This window comes from Tenrec ecaudatus, chromosome 5 (genome assembly GCF_050624435.1).
Source record: "Tenrec ecaudatus isolate mTenEca1 chromosome 5, mTenEca1.hap1, whole genome shotgun sequence".
Taxonomy (NCBI): domain Eukaryota; kingdom Metazoa; phylum Chordata; class Mammalia; order Afrosoricida; family Tenrecidae; genus Tenrec; species Tenrec ecaudatus.
The window spans coordinates 78,732,930-78,741,045 of NC_134534.1; positions in this window are offsets into that span (position 1 = coordinate 78,732,930).

Sequence of the window (8,116 nt, forward strand, 5' to 3'; positions counted from 1 at the left end):
ATCTTTACCAGTGTACATCCTCTGGTCTAGCCAGACTTTCAAGGTAGAATTGGGATCATGATAGTGTGTGGGTGGGTGGGTGGGGGAAGCATTTAGGAACTAGAGGAAAGTTGTATGTTTCATTGTTGCTACACTGCACCCTGACTGGCTTGTCTCCTCCCCACGACCCTCACCTGTGCTTTTGAAGAGCAGAATTCCCGTTGACTCTTCTCTGAATATTAAATTATATAGGGAAGTGATCTGGTCCTGGCTTTTTGTTGTTGTTGGCAGTTTTTGACAACATCTTCAATCTATTTTAAAAAATGATTCTTGTTTAGATTTTGTACCTATATGTATGATAGTTTTGGTAGATAGTAAGTGTATAACTATTTATTCATTTCCTCTGGGTTTACAGTTTTAAGTGCATTTTTCCTCCAATTATTTAACAGCATTTCAATCTATTTTGTTTCTCTATCTCAGTTAGGTCTGTTGTAACATGTCCAATTTAATTTCTTATTTGGGCTTTTACTCATTTTTTCTTTTGTCATTTGTGGTAGTTACATAATCTGTTTTCAATTTGAGATTTAATATTGAAGGGGTGGAGTTTAGCCGGTCAATCAGATTGCAGCTTGATGACCTCATTTGGAGGCGCTAAGGAGATAAATAGTTTGTTGCAGACGGGACACATGCTCACTCCCTGGGAGACATTCCAGCTGAGAAGACACATGGAGCTATGCTAGTGTCCTGAGCTGGAGGGGCCTCTCCTGAGCTGCAGGAGACATGTGGAGACCTCTGCCAGCACTGAGATGCTTATGCCGCCACTGGATCCACAAGATTTCCTACCCACGGGCCTGTGGTCTTCCTGCATTTGGCATCATTGCATGTGTTTTGTGAGTCTGGAAAGGACTTTATACACTGTTATCAGACATATGGGTAATATTGGACTTATGGACTTGATCTGGACTGGAATGTTTTCTCAATATTCAATTGCTCTTGCATATAAAGCTCTTTCTTATACATATATGAGTCTCCCTGGATTTGTTTTTCTAGTCTACATGGACTACCACATCAGTCTAGTCAGTAATTCATTTATTTTATTGATTCTTTCAAAGAACCAATTTTAGTTTGGTAATCCTTCCTAGTATTTTTCTGTTTCCTGCTTTATTTCTTTCTACTCCAAAATTTATTATTTTATTTCTTCTCATAGCTTTGGCTTTCTTTTGCTCTTTCTTTTCTAATTATTCAAGGTGTAGGTTTAAATGATTAAATTAGAATATTTCTTCTTTTTGTAATGTAGGCATTCATTGCTATGAATTTCCCTCAGAGAACTATTTTTGTTACGTACCCAAGGTTTTGATATAGTGTGTTTTCATTTTTTATTGCTTCTCAGCATTTTCAAACTTCACTTTTGATTTCTTCTTTGAACCAGTAATTTTTAATATTGTGTTAGTTTCCATGTAATTACTATTTTCCCCTTGTTCTTGTTATTCTAGCTTTATGTCATCATAGTCAGATAAAATGCGCTATAAGATTTCAATCTTTTAAAATTTATTTAGACTTGTTTTGTGGCCTAACATTTGGTCTATTCTGGAAACTGTTTATGTGTACTGGATAAAAAATTGTATTGTTCTGATGATGACTGGGGTCTTCTATTAGGTCAAAATGGCTTGTGGCTGTTTGTGGGTATTTTTTTATAGCCTCAATGCCTTACTGATATTCCTTTTATATATTCTGTGTAGACTTTAGAGTTATTGTGTTCAAGTTTCCAAGCCTTACAATGATCGGTTTCTTCTTTCATATTTATCATTTGTGTCGTGTATTTTGGAATATTGATGTTATATGCATTTTTGCTTATGACTGTTATATCTTCTGGATTTTGCTTATAATTGTTGTGGTAGTTACATAATCTGGTGTCAATTTGGGACTTGAGAGGATTAAGAGTGAAGGGGTGTAGTCTAGTCTGTCAATTGGATCATAGCCAATGAGGCCTCTTTGTGGGCATGACTTCTGAGAATTCTGGGAAATCTTGTTTTTCTTCCTTGGAAGTGGGAGACACTTCTCTCTCTGTGCAGACTCCTTTGGAGACGTTCTACTGACAAAACACATGGCACTATGCTGATAGACTTGGTGCCCTGGAAACTGGGGAAGCCACTTGGAGACCCCTGCCAGCGCTGAGATGCTTATACCACCACCAGATCCACAAGACTTTGCACCCACTGGCCTGTGATCATCTTACATTCAGCATCATTGCATGTGTTTCTTGAGTCTGAAGTGGGCTTCATAGATTGCTATCGGACATATGGGCTAATATCGGATTATGGACTTGATCTGGACTGGCCTGGGATGTTTTCTCAATATTCAACTGCTCTTGTACATAAAGCTCTTTCTTATACACACATCAGTGTCCATGAATTTGTTTCTTTAGATTACCTGTACTAACACAATTGTTATATCTTCTTTACATTCTTTTATCATTATTCCATGCCCTTTTAATCTCTTATAATATATTTTAGTTTAAAGTCTATTTTTTCAGATAGCAGTATGGGTACCCTTACTTAAAAAATTAACTGCATAGAAGAGTTTTTCCATAATTTTATTTTTAGTGTGTTTGTGTCCTTGTGCATGACATGTTTTTCTTAAAAGTAGAAAAAGGATGAATTTGTGTGTGTGTGTGTGTGTGTGTGTGTGTGTGAAATACACTCTGTCACTCTGTGACTTTTGCACGGAAATTTTACACCATTTATATGTAAGGGTATTATTACTAAAAATAAAGTACCTACTTCACTCATTTCACTATTTTTGAGTGTCAATCTTTTTGTCTTAAAAATTTTTATGTTGTTTTTTGTGTTTAGCTACTGTTTTATGATATGCCCCTTGATTTGCTTCTTCTTTTCTTCTATGTATTTTAAAAAGCTGTTTTCTTATCGCAACAATATTTAGCATGCAAAAAAGTAATATAAAGTATTAACATATTAAAACTATGACTGTTTTGCCCTTCCTCCTTTTCTGTTGATGAGTTTTTGTTGACATCATTTTACATTCTATGTCTAGTAAGTTTGATTTGTTGTGATTTCTTATGCACATAATGCTGTATTGCCTGTGGACCTTAGCTATTGGGTTTATTCCCTGAAAGTGTTCTATACTTGATCCTTATATTTACATGTGCTATTATATATTTTTTAGCTCTCTTCTATGTCCCATCTGTAGATTCAAGCATTTCTTTCCCTTTGGGGGTTCTCTTAAATAATACAGGCAGAATTGTAGTGGTATTGGCAAATTACCTAAACTTTGTTTATTTTGCCTGTCTTGATTTTTTTCCTCATTTTTGAATAACTTTATAGGTAAAAAATTCTTGGGTGGCAATTGCGTTTTTTCAATATTTTTGTATAGATTACTTTATTTTCTAGTCCACAGTGTTTCTAGGGGAGAAATATATACTAATTCTTGGGATAGACCCTTGATATGTTATACAGGCATTCCCAAAATTTGAATGTCTGCTTATTGGGCAGCACATCTTTTGCCTTTGAACAGTGCTTGGGGATGATTTGAACCTGTTCTATTGAAGCAAAACAGGAAAACACCTGCATTTTTACAATGTGGATGATTGAGCATGCTAACTGGAATGGGAAAAATTACTGGTTGAAGCCCCCAAAACCTTGGAAACTCCCTGGGAGATTTGGAGGAGGCACAGTGAGTCCTTTCGGGAGACTGATGCGTGGGATTGGGTTATTAGCAGACCTGCAGAGAAGCATGCGCCTCTAAAATGGCAAGTCAGGTGCTGTCTTTAATGAGTGGGATGCTGTCATCTTTCAATGGGTCCCCACTATTTCTACTCTACCCATTAGGTTGACCCACTGCCATTTAATTGATTAGGACTTGTAGTAAACTTGTAGGGCAGAGTCTAACTACCCCATAGAGATTCTATGACTAAATTTTTTTTAAACAATTTATTGGGGCTCATACAATTCTTTTCACAGTTCATACATATACATACATCAATTGTATAAAGCACATCTGTACAATCTTTGCCCTAATCATTTTTTTCTCCTTTTACATTTTATTAGGGACTCATACAACTCTTACCACAATCCATACATATACATACATCAATTGTATAAAGCACATCCATACATTCTCTGCCCCAATCATTCTCAAGGCATTTGCTCTCCACTTAAGCCCCTTGCATCAGGTCCTCTTTTTTTTTTCCCCCTCCCTCCCCATTCCCCCCTCCCTCATATGCCCTTGGTAATTTATACATCGTTGTTTTGTCATATCTTGCCCTATCCGGAGTCTCCCTTCCCCCCTTCTCTGCTGTCCCTCTCCCAGGGAAGAGGTCACATGTGGATCCTTGTAATCACTCCCCCCTTTCCAACCCACTCACCCTCCACTCTCCCAGCATCGTCCCTCACACCCTTGGTCCTGAAGGTATCATCCACCCTGGATTCCCTGTACCTCCAACCCTCATATGCACCAGTGTACAGCCTCTGTCCTATCCAGCCCTGCAAGGTAGAATTCGGATCATGGTAGTTGTGGGGAGGAAGCATCCAGGATCTGGGGGAAAGCTGTGTTCTTCATCGGTACTACCTCACACCCTAATTAACCCATCTCCTCTCCTAAACCCCTCTATGAGGGGATCTCCATTGGTCGACACTTGGGCCTTGGGTCTCCACTCTGCACTTCCCCCTTCATTTAATATGATATATATACATATATATACATACATATATACATATACACATATATACACGTACATACACACACTTATATCTTTTTTTTTTTGCATGATGCCTTGTACCTGGTCCCTTGGGCACCTCGTGATCGCACTGGCCGGTGTGCTTCTTCCATGTGGGCTTATTTGCTTCTGAGCTAGATGGCTGCTTGTTCACCTTCAAGCCTTTTAGACCCCAGACACTATCTCTTTTGATAGCCGGGCACCATCAGCTTTCTTCACCACATTTGCTTATGCACCCATTTGTCTTCAGCGATCTATGACTAAATTTTTATGGAAGATTGCCACATCTTTCTCTTTCAGAGTACTGGCAGGTTTGAACCCTAAACCTTTTGGTTAACAACCAAAGGCTTACCCATTAAACTCCACTCTCAATGCTAACCCTGCCTTAATGGACTTCACTTTGAAACAAATCTTCATTACTGTGAGCTTCTCTCAATAGTTATGTTGAGGGATGGATCTCTTTGGGAATCTGGGGAATGCCTGTATTGTGCTTTTCTTTGGATACTTTTAGTATTCTCTGTTTTGTCTGTAGTTTTCAATAATTTAATCACTATGTGTTGAGGGATAGACCAGTTAATTTGTATTTCTTCTGTTTAGAGCTGGTTCTTTATTCAGGTCTGGAAAATCTGATTATTTCTTAAAAGTAGCTTGCTGTGCTTTTATTATTATCACGATGCTTTGGAATTACAAAAGTTATAATGTTAGATTGAATTGAATCCAAAATTCCATTTGGTTCAGTTTGCTTTTCTTTGTTATTTTCCCTTGTTTCTTTTGAGATGTAGGAAGTTTGGTTACTCTGTCTACTAGTTCACTTAGTCTATTGTTGAAAGTTTCTTTTGCATTTTTTAATTCAATTATTTTTTAATATTTAAATTATTAGTTGGGATTTAATACATTTATCATATCATTCCAAATTTCAATCATATCAAGTAGAATCTACAATTGCTACTGCAACCAGTTTCCTAATTCAATTATTTTATTCTGTAGTTCCAATAGATTTATTTTCTTTATGGTTTTAAATCCTTATTGAACTTTTTATTTTGTAGTATAGGGTTCCTGATCTTCATTAGTTTATTTGCTGTGTGTTCTTAGCTTTCTTTAAACGTATTTAACATTATTGCCTGGAAGTCTTCTATTTTTTCCATTATGCTGGTCTCCATAGAAGACATTTTTATTTCTTCATGCTTTAGTATTGTTTGAATTATTTTCTCTTGTGATTCTGTATGTACTTCCTGTTTCTTCTCTTATTAGGGATGGCCCATTTTAATGTCTTACTGGAATTTAGAACTTTCTGTGTTTTAAGCAATTAAAAAAATTTTTTTTAGGTTTACTCCACCTTTTCCTAAATTCCATTAGAGGGCACTGTGACCCTTCACTTCTCTCAGCACTGAGTTAGCTGTTCTGTCTGAGGATTTCTCTTTGTTACTATGGGGTTCTAGTCTATTGCTACAGTTTTTAGGTGTTTTGAGAAGTTTTCAGCTTCAGGGTACTTACTCTGATGGTTTTTTTTGTAAGGTAGCCGACTTTACTAGTGTGTGAAAGTCCCTCTCATTTCCGGAATCTCCGTATGGCTGGACTCTAGAGGCTGGTTTCTTTAATTTCCTTTGCAGAAATTGGGCCTGCTTTCCCCTCTGTGGCTAATTGTGCATGTGAGGAACTTTTTCACTGGTGCAAGTCGACGTGATAGTACTCAGCTTTCTTGAGGTGAAGGTTGGGAAGGCTTTCTGTTGTATCCTCACTTGAGAACTTGAGGAGGCTCTCCTGTGATGCTTATTTTTGGACAAGTAGCTAATTGCTTCTTGCTGTGTTACCTGTTTGATGTGTCTTTGTCACCCTGGCTGATGGATGATCCAGTGGCTCCTAGTCCTACTGCCTGCTGGTTTTAGGTCTTCATGAGATTCTACAGCACTTACTTACAACATTTCAGTTTCCATGTGCCTCGTTCCAAGCTTATGGTTTACCCATAACCAGTTGTTGATAGCCAAACCCTACCAGCTTCATCAAACTGCACTACAGTCAGAGGGCATTCAATAGAGGCTTAATCTGTGTGTGGGCCTTGCAAATGGGTTTTGGGACTCCATTGCCATCCATAACCTTCTGCAAATTAAGTGTTCACAACTGAAGCTCTGATACTATTCCCTCCTTTGGGTTTGTATTTGTATTATGATTATTATTTCTATTATTTATACCATTCACAATCCTTTGATCACATAAGCTGGTGTACTTCTTCATTGATGCTTCACTCAGCTATACCTGCTGGTTAAAGACAAGCCTTGAAGAGTCCAGACACTGTTCTGGCCAGCACCTGCTGGGCACCAGCAGATGGCAATAGCTGGGCACCATCTACTCTCTTGACTGCACTTTGCTATGGAAACACATCTTCAGTGATCTCTTCATGAGGGTGAACATCAAGCAGGGACATATCATAAGAACTAATTGTTCTTAGATTGGTCTAGAATTAAATTTGAGGCCAGCTATTTCTTTGAGACAAATCTATCTCTGTCTACATAAGGAGTGCTGTTGGTGCAGAGGGTTAATCATTGGATTGATAACTGCAGGGTTGACAATTCAAACTCATCAGCTGCCGCACAGAAGAAAGATGTGGTAACAATGTACCGTTTGGGAATAGATTTACACTTCTGGAAACTCTATAGAGTGGTTCTACTCTTTCCTACTCAATTGCAGTGGTTTGTATACATCGATACCTACACTTACACACATATATACCCATATATATACACGTACACATATGTAATGCATACATAATGCATACATACATAAGCTTCACTGGTTTTGTTTCTCTAGAAAACCCAGCCTAAGATAACTGGTCTGGCAGGTATGAACTCACACAGGATTTGCTTTTGAATATCTTAGTTCCATTTCCATACCCCCCACCCACCCACTAATCTTCATTTTTGAAGAACAGTTTGCTGACCATAATATCCTTGGCTGACAATTTTTTTTCTCTCAGCTCTTTGAATATTTTATTCCATGGGCTCTGGCCTTCAGTGCTTGAGAGAAGAAATAGCATTTCATTTTATTTGGGATCCTTTGTATATGATTGTTTGACCTTCTCATTGTTTTCAGGATTCTTTCTAAAATCTTAATTTTTGAGATCCTACCTCTCCTGGTGATGATTTCTTTGGGTTTATTCTGCTTGGGTTATTTTATACTTCTTCAATGAATAGATTTATACCCTGTATTAGATGAGAAAATTTCTATCAGTGTTTCTTCAAATATTGTGTCTGTCTTTTCTTTTCATCTCTTTTTGGAATTCCCATGAATTTTCATCTTCTGGTCAGATCCCCAGGGGAATCAACCTTCTTCTGATAAGAACCCCCTGGTAGATTAATAACTGTGAGTGCAACATCCGCTCAAGATGCCTGCTCCTTAGTGCTCGTGAGG